The sequence below is a fragment of the Terrapene carolina genome, unplaced genomic scaffold, assembly GCF_002925995.2.
Source record: "Terrapene carolina triunguis isolate 2854851 unplaced genomic scaffold, T_m_triunguis-2.0 Scaffold62, whole genome shotgun sequence".
Lineage (NCBI taxonomy): Eukaryota > Metazoa > Chordata > Testudines > Emydidae > Terrapene > Terrapene triunguis.
Genome location: NW_020664413.1, coordinates 38882010 through 38900959, shown reverse-complemented (window position 1 = coordinate 38900959; position 18950 = coordinate 38882010). Strand labels below are relative to the sequence as shown.

At 39.5% G+C, this 18950-nt stretch overlaps 1 pseudogene; it reads left to right on the top strand.

Moving 5' to 3' along the window:
• Positions 1-18950, top strand: part of LOC112106044 — a 223149-nt pseudogene that overhangs the window by 33482 nt on the left and 170717 nt on the right.

Here is an 18950-nt window from a genome sequence, read left to right as displayed (position 1 = left end):
TTTTGAAAATTGACTTGGTGTCAAATGTGTCTCTTGTGCTTATAAAATTCTGAGGTAGTCGTTTAATCTAAGGCAAGAATATTTTGATCTACAAACTTCTAGTGAGTTTTTTGGTTTTTGGTTTTCTTTTTGCTGCTTAATCCTGTCTTTTTTCATTAACAATTTTTAGCTATATAATTTTTTGGTGCAATCCTGGTGGAGGATTCCTTGCCCAGAGAGTAGAGACCAAATTCAGACGTGTATTCCGATGTGTCTCCTCTGAAATCACTGAAGCTGTGCTTGTTTACCGCACATTTGAATTTGGCTCTATGGCTATAAGGTATCAGCAGTGTGATTTATTAATTATTTCCTGATTCCTGGCTTTGGGTTGGCCTGTTGGGCTCTTCTTCCTTTTTTTCCAAACCCCTTACTCCACCAAATCCAAGTAACAGAAGAGTGGGTTAGTTTCTTTGCTCAGTGGACTGGGAGGGTTTACAAGGTAGAGTTTATAATGCACGTAGAGTTGTTTAATGGTTGGGTGAGAGCACCAAGTTGGACAAGTTTAATCATAAGTGTTTATTCCCTTTCAACAGAGTATATCCCTTTCATAACAAATGTATGTAAATATTGAGATAAAATACCATTTGACAAGATAGTCGGATATGTTTCATTTTATTAACACATTAGTCATCTTATCCTGCTCAGAGTAATATGTGAATATCAGATACACGTTAGATTAGCATAATCTTTTCAGTCAACATTTGTTCTCTGAGGTTTTTGATTACATTATTTTAATTAAGCAATAAAATATGACAGGCACTGGATTTCAAGGTGAGTTTAAAACTTCTCAATTGGTATTATAAAGCATGAGGCTGAAAGCTGAGTGACTTTAACCATTCAAAATGTGCATTAGTGATCACCTTTAAATGCACTGGCTGGAGTGGCCTCTGCCATTCTTAAATGGAATTTATACCTTACGTTAAAAGAAACAGACATGTGCATTTATTGGTTGTTGTGGTCATGGTCAGGACTTCATTGACAGCCAGAAAACTCCAGTTATGTTCTAAAGCCATTGCCTATTGCCCAGAAATAGGTTTGACTATGACAGCACAGTGCTTTCAAATATATTCAGGTCACAACTGTCCAGAAAGGAAACCGACTGCTTCTGTCCTTTGTGGAATCACATAATTAGGTGCGGAAGGATGAGATTTTGTATTGGTAAATGTAAAACTTTGATTTTACCGTACACACTCAAACTGATGAAAAAATGTTTCAATCTATAATCACTGAAATTTACAGATAGGCAACGTAAGAGAGATGCTGCTTGAGAACTTATTAGACTTCATATATTTTGACGTGATATTGACAATTTGTGTTGCGATGATTACAAGCTTTAACTTTTTGAATCTTAGCATCAGCTGTCACGAAATGACTCAATGACCAACCCTCTTGTTGTCTGTCTACCTGTAAGTTCAGGCCATTGTGAAAATTTAAATTGATAAAAATTGGAAAAAATGCTTAAAAACCATAATTTTGTGAAAATGTAAATAATTAAAAATAAAAAAGCTTTAAAATCGATGTAACCTGTCAAAATTATAATAAAAGTCGAATCCGTCAAGCCTACACAATAGGAGTAGGTGTCATATGTTAGGAATAATTAAAATAAATCAGTGTATAGATCCCAAAGAGAAATAATGTCTAAATAATAGGCTCCAAGGAAGAGAAGTTAAAGTGTTGGTGTATTTGTATTTGGTCACTGGAAAAACAACAGGCATCTCTTGATTTGAGTATGTCTTTATAGTATTTCGTGGCTGGTTGCATAGTTCTTGGTATGTTAAGTGCCGAAATGCTTGTAATAACAAATGTCAACTTATTTTAAACAGCTATTTAAGTATATTTACTCAATTTTAGTTTACTATGCAAAATCAGGGGTTTATTTGATGCAGCTCGGTTTCTAATTTTTTAGGATAATTATGACTGGTGTCTCAGTTATAAAGTCTACCTTAGTTGCAGCTGGATAACTAAAACAAGAGGGCCGAAGCAGACCTGAAGATCACGTTACTTTTTCTGGAATTGTGCTATTATGAGATTATTCAGTGGCAGATTTTAATTAGAGAAAAACTGCCATAAAAATATCTGGACCTATGTGTATCTTCCAGTTTCCTGACTTATCCAAAGACTTCCTAGCTTCCCAGAGTTTAAACAAAGAGGAGTCGAACTTTCTTACTACTTTTGGTTAAAAGTATATTCTTGTAAACATTTATTTTAGTGCATGTAAAATAATCCCAAAGAGTTCATAATTGCATAGGATTACTTAGACTAGCAATAAAACCCCATAAATTTCCTGATTCCCCTCTACCTGTTGTGTTCTGTAATCCCGGTGGCAGGTAATGTTTGGTGGGTGGGAAGCGAATCCTCTCATTCTCTGGTACATAGGTTATCTTTAAGAGCATCCCCCTTCCTCATTCCAGTGTGATGATCTAGTCTAGGGCAGACAGGCAGACCACTCTCCTCTCTGATGAACATAGAGACTTCAGGTAACATGAGTGGTTTCCTGTTCTGAACCTCAGTAATTTTTGGTTTTGATTCTGTTTAGAAAAGAGGCAAAAGAAAAAGTTCAGTTTTGTTGTTTTTCCTATCTTTCATTTAAGCTGTTTTAGAGAAATCATCCAGATGGCTAGCTGAACAATTGGAACTTTCAGAATGAGAGATTGAAAGATTGATTGATTGTTAACCTGGAATTCCTTGTAGGTTCAACATAAATCTAAAAACTTAAGAGGTTGACTTTGCCCTTTATCAGGAAGTTGTGGTATCACAGTTTTTATAATTTATAATGACATTGGGCAAGGTGTGCTGTATGCACCAGAGAGGATCTTGAACTGTAACCCATTAAGGGGTAGGGAGAATGTCATATTCGAATTCTCAGATCCAAACCCAGACTGGATCCAAAACTAGAAAGGTGCATTGACAGGATCCAGTTTAGCTATGACTCAAGATGATGGAAATATCACATGAACCACTGATCCCATACATTTTACACCGTTTGGAAGCAAATGTAGAGTACGGTTTGCAAAATTCAAGAGCCACAGAACATAACCCTAGTTTAAACATAATCTGGATTTCATCTGAACAATGCCTCCTCAATCTCTCTCTTTGTGTGTGTGTGTGTGTGTGTGTGTGTGTGACTGTGGATTGAATATTGTACATGTCTAAAGGTAGTATCACACCATGGAACAGACATTTATGCATTTTGTCTAACAGGAGATACTGAAGAGAACAATAAGACATGAAAGCATTGGCTTTTACACATCATTTTCTCATTCACAAAATTAAGTAATTACATTCTGGGGAAAATGCACTGCATTGAGTATACAGTATCCAGTCTATGTCACTACAGGTAGCAGCTTGAGTTTAACTAGCCATATGGATTGTAATTGTCTAAGTATGATTAATTCATAATGTTTGTTAATTTTATGCTTCATATTATGGTTTGTTATTATTTCATTTAATTATAGTGTCAGTCTTTTGGGGGGTTTTGAGAGCCTTCAGGGATTTTAATCTTCCTAAAATAGTAACTAATGATGTCCCTATATTCCTGGATCTCTCAATGACTTGTTCCCATTGCTGGAAGTTCCATGGAAAAGGGATCTGAAGTTCGAACAGATGGTGCATCAGTCCATTGCAGAACTCCGTTTGCAGCCCGAGGAAAACTTTATACTGAAGGTGGAAATAATGGCTTTCTGCTTAGCTTATTGTAAATTCTAAATGGGGTGATTGAAGACTATAATGATTACTGTTGTTTGATGCCTGGAGGTTTCAACATCTGGCTAATGCCTTTGCTTGCTGCAGCAATAAGCAAAGGCAGCACAGTGCTTTCTGTTTCTTTGTTTTAAATAGATGATATGTTCTATTGATTTAGATAGGAAATTTAATTTTAGTTTTAATTGATTTGCTCAATAATAGCATGGCACATATTACAGTACTGTTCATTTCAGCTCTGGTCTTCTGCCTTTAGTGTCCTGGATTTTATTACATGTTAGCTTAAGTTTTATTTTATTTGTTAAGCCCTTTGTAACCTCCATTAGAGACAAATCCAAGTGACAAATGCAAGTTAAATTTAGCAAAAGTGGCTTTTGTTCTCCGGCAAGGTTCAAGAATAAATTAGTAGGGAGACTGACACAGCTGAAGACGGGATCTTGCAAGTGACAGAATGTTCATTAGCCTACCCTTGTTGTACCTGCCATATGCGTGGATGACATACTTATGTCACCAATATGACTGGTCTATACTATCCTGTTATCACATTTAAAAAAGAACATTCTCATGAGCTCTCACTAGAGAATAATAAAATTATTTATTTGTCCCTATTTATGCTGTTTCTTTCCTTTTTTGCACATCGCTCAGACTAGACAATGAAAACAGATTGATGGGGTTCATTTCAGAATGTAGGTGCACTGTCATATGCTGCTGACACACTTGTTCAACTGCCTGGCATGTTGTCTTAGCGTGGCATTGCCAGAGCACTACTGGCATTAGACATCTAAGCCCTCACTCAGCGTTCCCTCCCTACTCAGCAAAGAACTGAAGCTCATGCTTATCATTAGGCATGTGCTTATGCCCCCTGGCTTTAGTGGGACTAAGCATGTACTAAATGCGATGCTGAATTGTGGCCAGATGCTGAATCTAAAGTACAATAAGAAAAATTTTTGAGCAGGATTCTTTCTTTTAAATATCTGCTGGTTTTTGTCTTTGGTGATTCAAGGTCCAGCAACTAAGTCTAGACTGGTCAATTTCATTTTAGACTGTCACCTGTTCAGGTCAAGGACTGCCTTTGCTTACATGACTGCAAAATGCATGTACTATTTGTCATACAAATAATGGGGCCAAGCCTTGTGGTCCATACATTTTTATTCAGTCCTTACTCAGGCAAACTCCTAAATAAATAAAGATGACAGGATTTGGCACATCACTAATGATATTTTATAGATGGTATCCCTTTATTTCTCATACATTTCGTATAATGTTTGGAGTGAGAGAAAAATGCACGCAATACTTGTCTATTCACAAGGGTTTTGTAATTATTTTGTTTTATAATGAATGCTAAATTTTGGGCCTAAAACTAGGTGTCTATTTCCCTTCAATTTATGGAGCTTTATTATTTCAAAACTTTCATGTTAAATCTCTAGTTTAAACATGTATTTGTCATCTTTACAAGAAAATCCCGAGGAGGGGGATGGGTGAGGCAGGTACAGACATGAATTTACATACATAGAAAGCATTGCAAATAAATAGATGAGAATAGAAATCTTCCTAATCCTATTGGATTAAATATTTCTCTTTCTACTGCTCCTCCTAGATCACATTGACAATGTATTTCTAATTAACAGTAAACCCAGGGTGTCCAATCTGTAGCCCTCAGGGCTTTCAATTGTGGCCTAAAGGACAACTGTGTGGAGAAGAAAATTTGTATTTGACTTCAGTGGTGCTATGCTGATTTATGGAAGCTGGGGGTCTGTCAGGATAATGCCATCTTTGAGGAGTGGTGTGGAGTGGAATCCATCTTGCTGAATACACCGAGCTCTGTTGGGTGGTGACAGCTGGATTGTAACTGTTTGGTCATGCTTTGTATTGGGTAGGTGGTTCTCTTCCCCTACCTTTCCTACCATCATTCTGGGTTTCTCCCTCAGAAGTACTGAAATTGACATCTAGTGCAGCAAGGTTTGCCTTGACATATATGTCACTGTTCAGGGCAACTGCATCCAGGGGCATGCGCAGGAATTTAAATTTGAATACTTTTGGAGGGGAATATTAAACACACACAAATGAAAGGTTCATGTGACCATCTCTGGAGGGGACACCCCTCAGCGAAGAGACAGCGGCACTCTCCGTGTCCCTGCAGCCTGGGCAGGGAGGAAGCAGCAGATGGCTGCCTGCTGGCTGAGCTCCTCCTCCGCCCGCCCCTACAGCTGCAGCCTACTGCTTCTCAGTCCCAGCGCTGCTGCCGGCTTTGCTGACCCCCACTGAGGTGAGTCTGGGGCTGGAGACAGCGGCAACCCCTGGGACTCCAGCCGTAGGGAAGAAGAAACAGCAGGCTATAGCTATAAGGGTGGGGAGAAGAGGAGCTCAGCTGGCAGCCTGCCACCCTGCTGCTTCCTCCATCCCAAAGCTGCAGGAACACATGGAGATTTGAGGGGGTGGGGGATCCTCTCCTTGCCCCCCCTTGTGCACGCCTCTGACTGCACTTCTGTTTTCCCCCTCGTGGTCCACCAAGGGCACCCATTCTTGACTCCTGACTGCTCAGCCATCCCTCTCTTGGGCAGAGACATGCTTCTCACTTCCTTCTGACCAGGGTATTTCCAGGCTGCATGGTTCTCTGAATACACTGTGAATTCTCCAGCAAGTAAACTGCCCAAGCAGACCTGCTGTACCTTCTGTTCAGAGGCTATAAACAGGGTAATTGCCCATTGGTCTTAGTTACCACACAGCCCCTTTCTAAGCAAGCACATTCATTGTTAAGGTGAAAACACTGCAGAGAAAACATTAAAACAATAAATGAGGCTATACACATGATAATCAGCTTACCAGTGATCGCCCCAACTCTCCAAGGGCTCTGACAGGTGTAGCCAATAATTTTAGTATATTATTGTGTGATGTTATGATTAATCAATATGTTATTACATATATTCATTGTATGTTAATTAGAATGAATTTGTAGGATTATAAAAGTATAAGATTGATCAGTATTTAGAGGAACCAAATATTAGACATGAGTAAGACATGCTGTAGGTTGAGGCCTGCAAGACTTTAGCTTAGCTATTTTAGGCTTTGAAGACAAGAAATGATGACTTAAGCCAATGACTGAGAAATAACCCAATGCCGTAAGATTACGGGAAAAGAGACACCAAGTGGTAATATTGTGCAAAATTACCCAGAAGATTAATATTAGATCATAAAAATACTGTTAAGGCTCATCTGTCTCAGACACGTGTCTTAACCATGGGATACAAGTTGTGCATCAATGCTAATGAGAACAAAGGGAACTTACACAGCCTATAGAAAATTGGGATCCCTTAAGTTTCCAGGGGAGACAGACCAATAAGAGAAAAGAGGATTGAACTTTTATGGACATGTGCAGAATTTAGGTATAGATAAAATCACATTATAAAAAGAGGATGTCCAGAACGGGAAAATTGAGCTCCCTATGGGAGATTCCAGCAGAAACCATCCCTCTGTAAGTATAACTATATTTGTAACTTGTGCATAGGTCTGTATAGAATTTCTATATGATAGGGTAATCATAACTTTAATTGTAACTTTAGTAAAACTTGTAAAGTAGACTAGACTTTTTACTGGTGAATGTATGTGTGGTCACTACCTTTTGGTCTTTGTATTCCTAGAGACTCTAACTCTAAAGAAAGTAGCAGAGGTGACTTTCACTCTGTTAAGCTTGAAACTGTAGCCGTCAGAGCTGAACCCACGGTGGTGTAATACCACATTACAAAATTCACTTTAAATAAAATAGAAGGCTACGCGGGTGACCAGTCCTTTAAACCCCATCAAGTGATTTTCTGTGGTTGCAAGTTCATAACCACCTTGGCTCGGAACAAGCACACTGTTCAATATGAGAGTCACTTCTGACTGATGGAGAGTTCTGTGTACGCTTGAAAGCTTGTCTCTCTTACCACCAGAAGTTGGTCCAATAAAAGATATTTCCTCGCCCACCTTCCCAGTCACTTCTTTATACAATCTGGGGCTCTGATCTTGTTCTCAGGTAACAGGTGATCAGCAGACAAAGGGTGAAGCTTCAAAAGACTGAGTTCTTGCATAACTGGAGGGCATACGTTGTTTCAAATAGTCCTTTGATGCTCATAATACTTCCCAGGGTTTACATTAGTCATATCTCTCTCCAGAGACTTTACATATACTCCCTCAATAATAGATAAACATTTTCATTCTTAATACAATGAGCTCCTAAAATACTTAAACTTAATTCAATCAGGTTTGTCCAGGACATTGCAGGCAGGTGCCCTATCTGTCAGAGTATACGGTTTTCCTCTGCAGGATCATAGGGAGGATAGCACAAAGAGTAGCAGTCAAAAGGGGAATTTCATATTCCCACCTGTCAATAAAATAAAAATGTCCTACCAATTCCATGATATAATTCTGCCAAATAGCTATGTTGACATATAGCTATGTTGCTTTGACATATAGCTATGTTGCTAGAGAAATCTCAGAATTACATCAAATATAAAACTATAATTAGTAGAGACTGAGATGTAGGCAGTTCAGTGAGTTATGTAGCCAGTGGCACGACACATGGTATCACCGCTCCATGTGTATCTGCACTGTGGGGTAATCACTTGTAAGCTGATTATTGTGTGTGTAGGCTCTTTTATTATTTTTAATGTTTTCTCTGTAGTGCTTTCACTTTAAGAATAAATGTGCTTGCTTTGAAAGAGCTGTGTGATAACTTATAACAATGAACAATTAGTGCTAGCTAATCAACCCCGGGTGTCTTCCCCCTTAACTTCGCTATTCCCTTTACAGTGTTGACCACAGTGTTGCTAACATTTCAGATGATTCCATATCAGATGCGGTGAATCCAGGGCAAATGACAAGTTGGAACTGGTTAACTGAGTAGCTCAGTGGGATGCAAAGTAACAAAAGGGAGAAGTGTCAGACGTGCTGATGGAGGGCAGCTAATGCTGGGAGTGAGAGCAGAACAGCAGCCAGCGCTACTGAGAGTGGCTAAACCAACTGATCATCCATTTGTAATACAGTTTTTAAAAACTGGACTGAAATCAAGAATAGGGGCATGCAAAGCTTGGAATTGTCCTGGTTTCTCATGACCCAGCACCACACTGCCAGGTGGTGAGGGAATAAAGATCTAAATAATGTATAGTGTGACTAGGGCCTTATTAGGATTTTGACACATTTTGCCCCTTTGACTGCTTTCCTTTCCTCTTTCTGCACTTCGTGTCCCTCCATTGTCTCTCAAACCTTTTCTCTGATTTCTGACACATGAAAGGGCTATTGGGCTTGATCTCCTCCCTGTAATGTACATCAGCTATATGTTTTCAGAGATCACTGTTAAACCTGTTTTGGGCTGTTCTGGAAATGTAGGAGTAATTTCTAACTTAAGAGTTTTCTGAGTGATTTAAATGGTGTTATGGCGAATAACCCATCTTGTGTTTAATGGATTTTCATTCGGTTGAGGAACAGACATCTTTGAAGTGCATCTGCAGTAAGAGGTGTCTGTGGACCATTAATCAGTTTCTGGTATGGTAGTTTCTATGTTCTTACAGTATGATCTCAGAGGAAATCTTCTGGTACAAATGCAGATGAACACTCTGGGAACAAGTATGGAAGTTATGCTTGGCCTGGTCTTAGCAGGGGTCCCAAGGCTACCCACTATATGTGAGCATCTGTTATATGCTGTTGCTCACCGTTTTTTGGCTGTAGAAACAGGATCAGGAGTAAATAGAAGCTTAATTCCTGTTTCTTGCTTCCCTGGTCCCTATCCCTGGTATGACCTGGTGGGGAGAGACACAAAAGTAGTACACCTCTACCCCTATATAACACGACCCAATATAACACAAATTAAAGCAGCGTTCCAGGGGGGTGGGGCTGCGTGTTCCGGCGGATCAAAGCAAGCTCGATATAATGCGGTTTCACCTATAATGCGGTAAGATTTTTTGGCTCCCGAGGACAGTGTTATATCAGGGTAGAGGTGTACATATCTGGAACAACATGCCCACCCGCTGAAAAGCCCATGCCTGAGCCACCAGGAAGAGCCCCATTTCCCATATGGTTAATTGGAGGAGGTGGGAAGAGGGGGAAGAAGAAACTTCTGCCTGTGAGAGGAAGACAAGAACATTCTCTCCTTCCTCACACCCATTTAGTTAGCAAGAGCTCTTGCCTCTGCCGCAAGTAGCCACATGAAGACCTACAAAGATAAGACTCTGCCAAGTGATGGGGAGGAGAGGGAATTTTGTTGTTGTGAGGATGGTGGGTGATGGTAAGGAGGAAAGAGAGAGACTGGGCTTGGGGGAAGAGACAGGTGGGTGACTATGGCTGTGAATCTCACTGTGTGTGTATGAAGATTTTTTTCATTGCTGACATTTGTTAGAGATAATGTTTGAAGTCTTGTCCTGATAGCATAATTCCTGTCAGCTCTATCAGTCTCCAGAATAGTAAACTCTATGTAGTAGTAGAGAAAAGAAGAAACGGAAAGTGGAACCCAGTGGTGTGTTGTCACTATGATTAGTTTTCTCAGGTTGGCAGCCAGCACTATTAGTGTGGCATAATGTGGGAGGAGGTTTATGGATGGAGAGTATCCTAGTAGCACTTGACAAAGTTGTAACAGCAGCAGAGCATGCTCCTCTAGGTTGGATATGCTTAATGAAGCAGAGAAATCTTCGTGGACTATGAGACTAGTGTCCATGAGAGTGACTGTAGTTTGCTTTATGAGGCTGAGTGAGCTTTGTGGTAGATGAACAGGGAGCTGAGGTACACTATGGAAATGACAAAGTTCTGTTTCTAACTTACAATTGTGAAAAATCTATTATATTCGTTTCAGAAAAATGTGCCTAATTTTCCTGGACATACTCAAATAGAACTTCCAAAAATAGTCACCAAGATGGCTTTCCTTCCCTATGTACTCTGATAGAAACCTTGTGTTAAACAGAACAGCACCACTGTAATTTTAGTGGTTTGCTATAACTAGAACTACATCTGCACATTGTAATAACAATATGGTGATATTTTGCTTGCATAGCTTCCTTTCCTCACCAAAGTGTTCAACAGAAGAAAAATCAACATAATAAAATACCACCTTCCTAAAATACAATTAGATACCCAAATGAGGAAAGCTCATCTTAAAAAAGAGAAGGGGCATCCAGATCAAGTTACAGCTTAAATTAAGTTATTAACTATAGAGTCAACAGTGATTCTAAACTCAACTTTGAAAATCAAATATATTCAGGAAAGTATTGAAACAATTTGGACCTTTCATCCTACTTTACTATGGTCTAAGTGGAGATTTACTACACATAAGTTAACTATAAATGTGTTCCACTGTATTTTGAGACCCCAGGACTTTGCTGTAAATGCAGTTGTGATGTGTCTTACCTCAAAGCCATAGGAAGCTTCATTGCTATGTCTTTCATTCCTTGAATTTATCACATACCTGAATTCCTTTTTGGTAGTCACTGCTGTCAGTCAAAAATGTGTTAGAAATGTACATCCCTGCAAAGTGCAGAGAGAGAGAGTATAATAAAGGCTGTGCAATTATTACTGTGAGTGATTGCGTGTATGTTGTGTACTGATTCTGAGTTAGGAATGGCTAACCCTGGCACAGTTAAACACATCTGAAGTTTCCCATAATTTGACAATGTTCACCTCTTCTGGATGATCATGTCTCTAGGGTGGTTCACTAAGTTAACTGTTGGGCAAGAGAATTCGTGTGTCCCGTCCCACACTTTATCCTACCCGCACTGAAGAACACATTCAGGAATAATTTTGTGAATGGAGAGGAAAATAAAATAGTGAATATTAGTTTGTTACAGTCCCCTAATTATCTAGTGATGCCGGGAAAATGTATCAGCCAGTGTATCAAGTGTATCACTCATTGTCACTGTTCATTTTTAGGTCACACAATTAGAAGAGCTGCTAGCTGTGAGACCCTCCGGCTTTGTAGTTGGGAATGGTAGACCAGGTTAAAATCAGGTAAACTACACATTGAAGTACCTCCCCAAAACATCTGTTCTGCCTGCTAATTGAATGCTTTTAAAGGAAATATTTTGGTAAGACGTTGTGTATAGCAAGTTCATTAGGATGCGTTAACAGCATGAGGCCAGAATACAACAGATTCTATGAACCATGCTATAGTTCACACTCCTGTTAACGTGAATGAAATTGGTGTATTACGCAAATGCTGAGTCTTTTGTGGCTATGTTAGTGATCTCTAATGTTCCAGTATTGAAATGTCTCATTTTATAATTGATTTTGATTGGATCTTCAGGTTGTGGTTTTTTTTTTGTTTTTGTTTTTTTGCTTTCCTGTCCTTTCACTTTTGCTGTGTTATATCACTGTATGTTCCGTCTCATATATTGCCATTGTTGCTTCTTAGGATTTTCTGCAGCCAAACAGAAGCACTTTCTTTTTCACTGAAATACCCATTTGCTGTGTGTGAGGTTTATGATAACCATAGTTTGCACTTTTATATCATCTTTCACTCAAGGGTTTGAAAATGCTTTACAAATATTTGATTTACCTTTTTTTAATATAGTCAAAACCAACAATTAAAATTAAAGCTGCATCCAGTGAGCCAGGCAGGACCACTTCAATGCCAAAAAAAAGAAAAAGGAAAGAAAAGGGTGGACAAAATCATCAATGATGAACTAACCTAACTTAGACCAAGCCCATGATGACATCTACAGATAATGCCTACGTGTCTGGTTTATGGTACATCTCATTGTTCTTTATACATTCTATAGTATGTTTGCAGAGGAGGAGGCCCATAAATGGGATCTCTGAACTGAACAGCTTTTTCCTGGCCCAATCCAGATGACACCTAGGGACCTGGATGACATTAGCAGCATTGGAGAGACATGGCAGGAATCGGAGGAGAAGACAAATATCTCAGTCCTACATTAAATAATTTGAGGGGAAAATTAAGCCTCAAAACATCCTTAAGAGGTCAGAAAGAATTATTTTCTCAAATTTACAGGTGGGTAAACTGAGGCACAGATCTCAAATGAGTTATTCAAGGCCACACAAGTTGTTCATGGCAGAGATGGGAATAGAGCCCAGGAGTCCTCATTCCCAGTCACCTGCTTGAGGGCTGATGATCCAAGTCAATAAGGGTTTCTCTTAGGCCTGGTCTACACTAGGACTTTAATTCGGATTTAGCTGCCTTAATCCGAATTAACCCTTCACCCGTCCACACTACAGAGCCAGTTAATTCGAATTAAAGGGCCCTTTAAATCGATTTCTGTACTCCACCTCGACGAACGGAGTAGAGCCTAAATCGATTTTGTTAATTCGAATTAGGGTTAGTGTGGACGCACACCACCGAATTACTGTATTTAAGTTAATGGGGTAGTGTGGCCGCACACCACCGAATTAATGTGGTTTAAAACCGAATTAAGGTGCTTAGTGTGGCCGCGCACAATCGAATTTATACAACCTGTTTCCCAAATTCGAATTATCTAAATTCGGATTAATCCTGTAGTGTAGACATACCCTTAGGTTCTTGTTCTTTTATTTTACTCAACCGAACCCTCTTAAACAAATGCTAGTAAAAGAGAAAAAATGATTAAAATCTGTTTCATGTGTTGGATATGGGTTCAGTCTTACAATATTCATCTTTGGTGGCTACTGTCCCGTTCAAGCTCTGTAGTTGCTGAGGTAACTCCCAAGTCAGAGAGAAGAAAAATGTAACTTCCTTGTGGCTGCGTTCTGTCTTTTAGATATTAAAGACGTTGCAAAAGACCTATTCTAACATGAAGCTGAGCCCATTCTGGAATGATATCAACCCTAAAGCTGTCACCACAGATGAACTTCTTGGGTTTCTTTATCCATCAACAAGGGAATGGGAAGATGGTATTGCCAAGAATATACTCAAATGAAATTAGCCAAATTTAAGATTTACATTGATTGCATGGTTATAGTAAATGGGAACTTAATTTCATTCTTCAATAACTGGAAGGCTTGTTTTCATCCACTGTGAGGGAACTTTCTGTCATAGCCCCCGAGTCCCCCAAATGGACTGTGCTAGATGAGATATTGACCCTATGTGGATTGAATCATGGATGACAGATAGGTTTGTGTGTATCAAATTACTAATAATCCTGTTCTACGGCATGGAAACATATGTATCATAGTCTTTCAGAACACCTTTCCTTTAAATCAATGTTACAGACTATACAATGAAACTGGTCTCATACAAGAATTCACGTATGTATTTAATTCACTTACTGGGGAGAAATTAATATGTGTGTGTGTGTGTGTGTGTGTATATATGTGCAAATATATATTTTTTGATTACCATGTGCAAAAGTAGTACAAAAGTACAAAACTTATGTAGTACAAAAGTAGTCTACATAAGTAGACCGTAAAAGCCAAATTCACGGTCGATCTCCAACTGGGTATTCTGCTCTCTCTAGATGCATGTTTGGTGTTTTCTGAGAGGTGTCTGTCACTTTAACAGAAGTGAAATGTAGAGTAAAAGTGTAAAGGTCGTGGTTCAACCTGGGAAGTGGGTGGGGCTGAAAGCTGAATTGTTCGGTATTTTTTGTATAATCTTAATTGATTAAAATATCACCTTTTGTTCACTACAGAGGCAGTCTTTCTTTATGATGGATACAGCAGCAGGAGAGCAAACTGTTGGAATTGAGATACTTTGTGCGGATCTGAAAGGAGATTTTTGCCCTAATTTCGCACAATAGTAGAAACTTCCTTTAAATCACATTTTCCTAACCAGCGCCTAGAATAGCTCTTGTTGTTAGATTCTAAGGGTTTCATTGTGACTTTTAAACCAGAGCTCGCAGTAGGAGATGTGTAGAGATGCACCGCCCCCAAGGAGCTCTTGGAGGAATTGTGCCTGAAGACAAATGTGATCATAGAAGTTAAAAATGGAACAGACCCATAAAAGATCATCTAGTCCCTCTGTCTGCCAATGCAGGATTGCTCCCTCCCTTATACTCCTAGTCCTTTGTCCTTTCTAATTTTAAAAGTCTCAAGTGTTGGGGTTTCCAGCACTTCCCTTGGGAAACTTTTTACTCTTTTTTCCACTATGGGAGAGTACACAAGAGCAACCACTACTGCACCTGTTACTATGGTGCCATCTGAATCCCCTTGGACTGGCGTCTGCCTGCGAGCTGGTGCAGAAGGAAAGGTGAGGAGCATAGCTCTTCCCCACCCAAGATCTCTACTTGCACTAGACTTTCCTGTCGTCCACATTCAGTAGACGCTCAAGGAGTGGTATTTTAACTGTCCTCAGCCATCATCTGGCCATTACGGAATGTCTCATTTTGTTAAGTGTACTAGCTGAAGTGTAATTAACCATCATCTAATGCTATATAATTCAGTGAGTTTAATTTGTGGTTAATTCAGAATATGTTGTCCTGATTTTCTGGGTGGTGATTATTCTCCCAACCAACTAAGTTGTCTTCAATGTTTTGGGAGCATTTTTGTTTTCTATTTAAAGGCTGATGAAAATCCCCAACTGCATTATTGTTACAGTGAATGATAATATTGCATCAATTTTGATTACTTTTGATATTTCAGTCTTACAACAGACTTCCGAAAGCTTCAATTATCAAATAATTTGTAACACCATTGTAATTAGTTATTTAGCAGCTAGTGAATAGTCACAGTTTATTCAAATCTGTAGTGTAGAACCCAATCCTGCAAAGATTAACTCACATGCTTAAGTTTAAGGATGACCCTGTGGACCTTGCATAAAGAATGTCTGCAGATCTTTAATGATAAACTCAGAGTTTACAAGGTCCACAGGATAAGCCAGTAGACCTAAAATGAGTTAGGATGTGCTTGTAGCCTCTAAAGCATCATATGCAGACTTTGTAATTTCTATGGATGTAGGATGACTCATATGATGAGCGCAAACAGGATTTGGCCCTGTAATGAAAAGCATGGAGTTTGCAAGATGTGCAAAACCTCAAATGTTGATTCATAATAGTCCTGGAAAAAGAACTTTAAAATTGAAGACTCCATAGGGATTACACTACTACCGTGGGGATATTTACTAGTTTTTTGTTTTTGTTTTTTGAGGATCAATGTATAAAACAAGTTAGAAGTCTTTAACCTAAGTAATTTTGGTTATTAGAAGACAAAATGTAGTTCAAAATGGTGTTTTTTTTCATTTTTTGAAAATTGTTCTAAGATTAACAATGAAAAATAGCTCGTTTGATTATCCTCAAACTTAAGAGAAAAAGGGATTTTTCTCTAGCCTGGGACTGGCAGAGAAAATGTTAGACCAAAGAGCTTTGTTATGCAAGTTAGGGGGAACGGGAAAAAAATCAGGGTTGGTAAGAGTGGAAAATGTCTTCCACTAGTTACAGTTTCCATGGACCCATGATATGAGACAGAACGGAAAAGTCATTAAGACACGTGCGGTTCTTTCAATGTTTGTAGTACAGAATAGCTATGGTGAAAAGGTCTACCTGTTAAACTGACAGTTGTTTGTGGTGATGTAGACGTGTTTGTACCAGGATATGAAAGAGACCAGGTAGGTGAGGTAATACCTTCTATAGGACCAACTTCTGTAGGTGGAAGATACAAGCCTCTGAGCTACCCAGAGCTCAAAGTGGCACCAGAACAACAGATGCAAAACCTGCAGCCATTTCCACTACTATAGTGATCAATACCCCCCACAACATGCCTTTCAGGATTCATGGGTCCTACACATGCTTATCACAACATGTGGTGTACCTCATCCAGTGCAGTAAATGCCTCACTAACAACTATGCGGCTGAAACCAGACAATCTCTATACTCTCCAATGAATAATAAGACAAAAACACCGTATCACTTGTGAGCAAGCATTTTTCACAAAGCGATCATTCTTTATCTGAGCTTCCAATACTTTTCCTCAAGGGAAGCCTGCACAACACCTTCCGAAGATGAGCCTGGGAACTTAAATTCATAACTCTGCTAGACACTAAAAACAATGAACTTAACAGGGACACTGGTTTTATGGCTCATTACAACAATGTGTAACACACCACACTGCCTGCTGCCCTTAATTGCCCACTTCAAACCCTTTATTTGCTCACCTTTGCTCACTTCATTTCAAGCAACTGCCTCCAACGTGTGTTACCTTTTCTGCTTAACAATCTGTCCCAGCTTGTATTTAGCTCAGACACTTTGCTTCCTTCCCGAGACCTGAAGGAAAGCTCTGGGGAGCTTGAAAGCTCATAGCATACACCAGCAGAACTTGATCCAATAAAAAAAAAATTACCTCATCTACCTTGTCTCTATCAAATCACTTCAGTGTTTCACAAGTAACATCATATTCTTGTATCAGTTGTAGTTGATATAGCAAAGAAGTGTGCTACAGGAGACTTATGTATGCAAATACTACCTTCATTTTAAAACATCATGGAATTGTGACAGTGAATTCTGAAAGTGATTTTCTGTTTAGATTTTAACTCTAGCAAGTAATGAATGTACTTCATTAACAATATCAAAGCAACTAAATGTTTGCTATCAACCATCTTCAGGCAGCGACTCCAGCTACAGTCTCCGGAGCTGGCATCCTCTGTGTGAACAAACAGGACCTGGGTTGGAGTCTGTGAGTATGGTTATCAGATTAATAATAGCTACTGATTAGTCTTTTAGCAAAGGATTGTTTAATTATTGACTGATATATATCTGCAAATTTAAAACCACGCACAGATTAAAGGTAGAAGGCCCAAATCCACATAATCTTCAGTGAAATTACTTCCAGATTTACCCCAGTGAAATTACTCTGGATTTACAGCAGTATAACTGAGATCAGTATCTGGACCCGTATGCTCTGATTCAAAAGGGCTTGATTGTGTGTAACTGCAGTGCATCAAGAAGAGTACTGACAAGATCATGCCTCAAAGAGATGCACAAAATCTCCCATACTGCTTCTGGTGCATGGGTGGTGAGAAGAACAATCTTCTCCATCCATTTGATTGCTTCTTCAACCCCACTCTTCAAGCTGATACAGGAAGGAGAAGGTGCTATAACATGATCCCTCCCCAAACTTTGCACTGGTCAATGTGGCTCCCACCTTCCCGTATTGGGGTTAATAGCTAAATGCCACAATTTGGGCCTGTGTGTGTGTGGGTGTTATGACATTCCGGGGTGCAATCCGGACCAGTGAGGGCCTGTGTCACTCTTGCCCTGCAATCCGGGGTGCCTCACAATGTTTTGCTGCTGTGGCTCCCACCTGGGCTGCTCACAAACACCCTGCCAGCATGCAGGTCACACCCAGAGTGTCTGTGTATAGCCACAGCCCTGGTCCAGCAACTCTAACCCCAGCAGCCCAGCAGCAAACACCAGCCACACACTGGCGTCTAGCAGCCATAATTGCTATTTGCAAGGTGACCCCAACACACTCCAAGTCTCAAATCCCCCTCCCCTGCAACGTGTTCTGCACTGTCCATTCCTTTCCTGGTCACTTCAGATATTTTAGGGCTGTTGCCCCTCTAAGGGAATCAATATAAAACAGTCTGTTACCCCCACAGTTCACAACACCAGATTAGTTTTGATTAAAGAATAAAACAAGTTTATTTAAATACAAGAAAATAGGTTTTGAGTATGTACTAGTATAAAGCATTAAAGTCAGAAATGGTTACAAGAGAAATAAAGATAAAACACTAGTACTAAAACTTAACAAACTAGACTTGGTTTAAGGTGAAGTTCCTTACTACGTTTCCAGTAACATTGCTGACCAAATTCTGAGGCCAAGATCTGCTCCCAAAGTCCAACGGCTGTTTCTTTTGTTTTCTTAGGTGAAAAAGACCGAGAGATGGATAGGGGGAGAGAACTTGGGGTGTTTTTCCCCTCGCTTTTGAAGTTAAGTCACCCTTTGAAATGCATTTTCCTGAGGAATACCCCTAGATTCCCGTCGTGAGTTTGGAGTCATGCAGTCTCATGGTGAAAGAGCTTTCATGCTTGTGTTTGCTAAGCTACAGATCTGTTTGTTCCTGCCCTCCTTCCTTGCCAAAAGAATGGCCGCTTCATTGGTGATTGCCCATCACCTTTGATGACAGCTGGCTTGTCCTTTGTCTTTGAGAAACTGGTTTATCCAGACTTGTTTGGTAAACATATTTCAGACCTAATTTCATCTTATATTTATAACTTTATATGCAATGTTGCAACACACATTTCATCGTGATATTATTGACTGGTGAGTTATTAATTTTCAAATAATACCTCACAAGGCATATTTTGGACAAAGATTATTACAATATT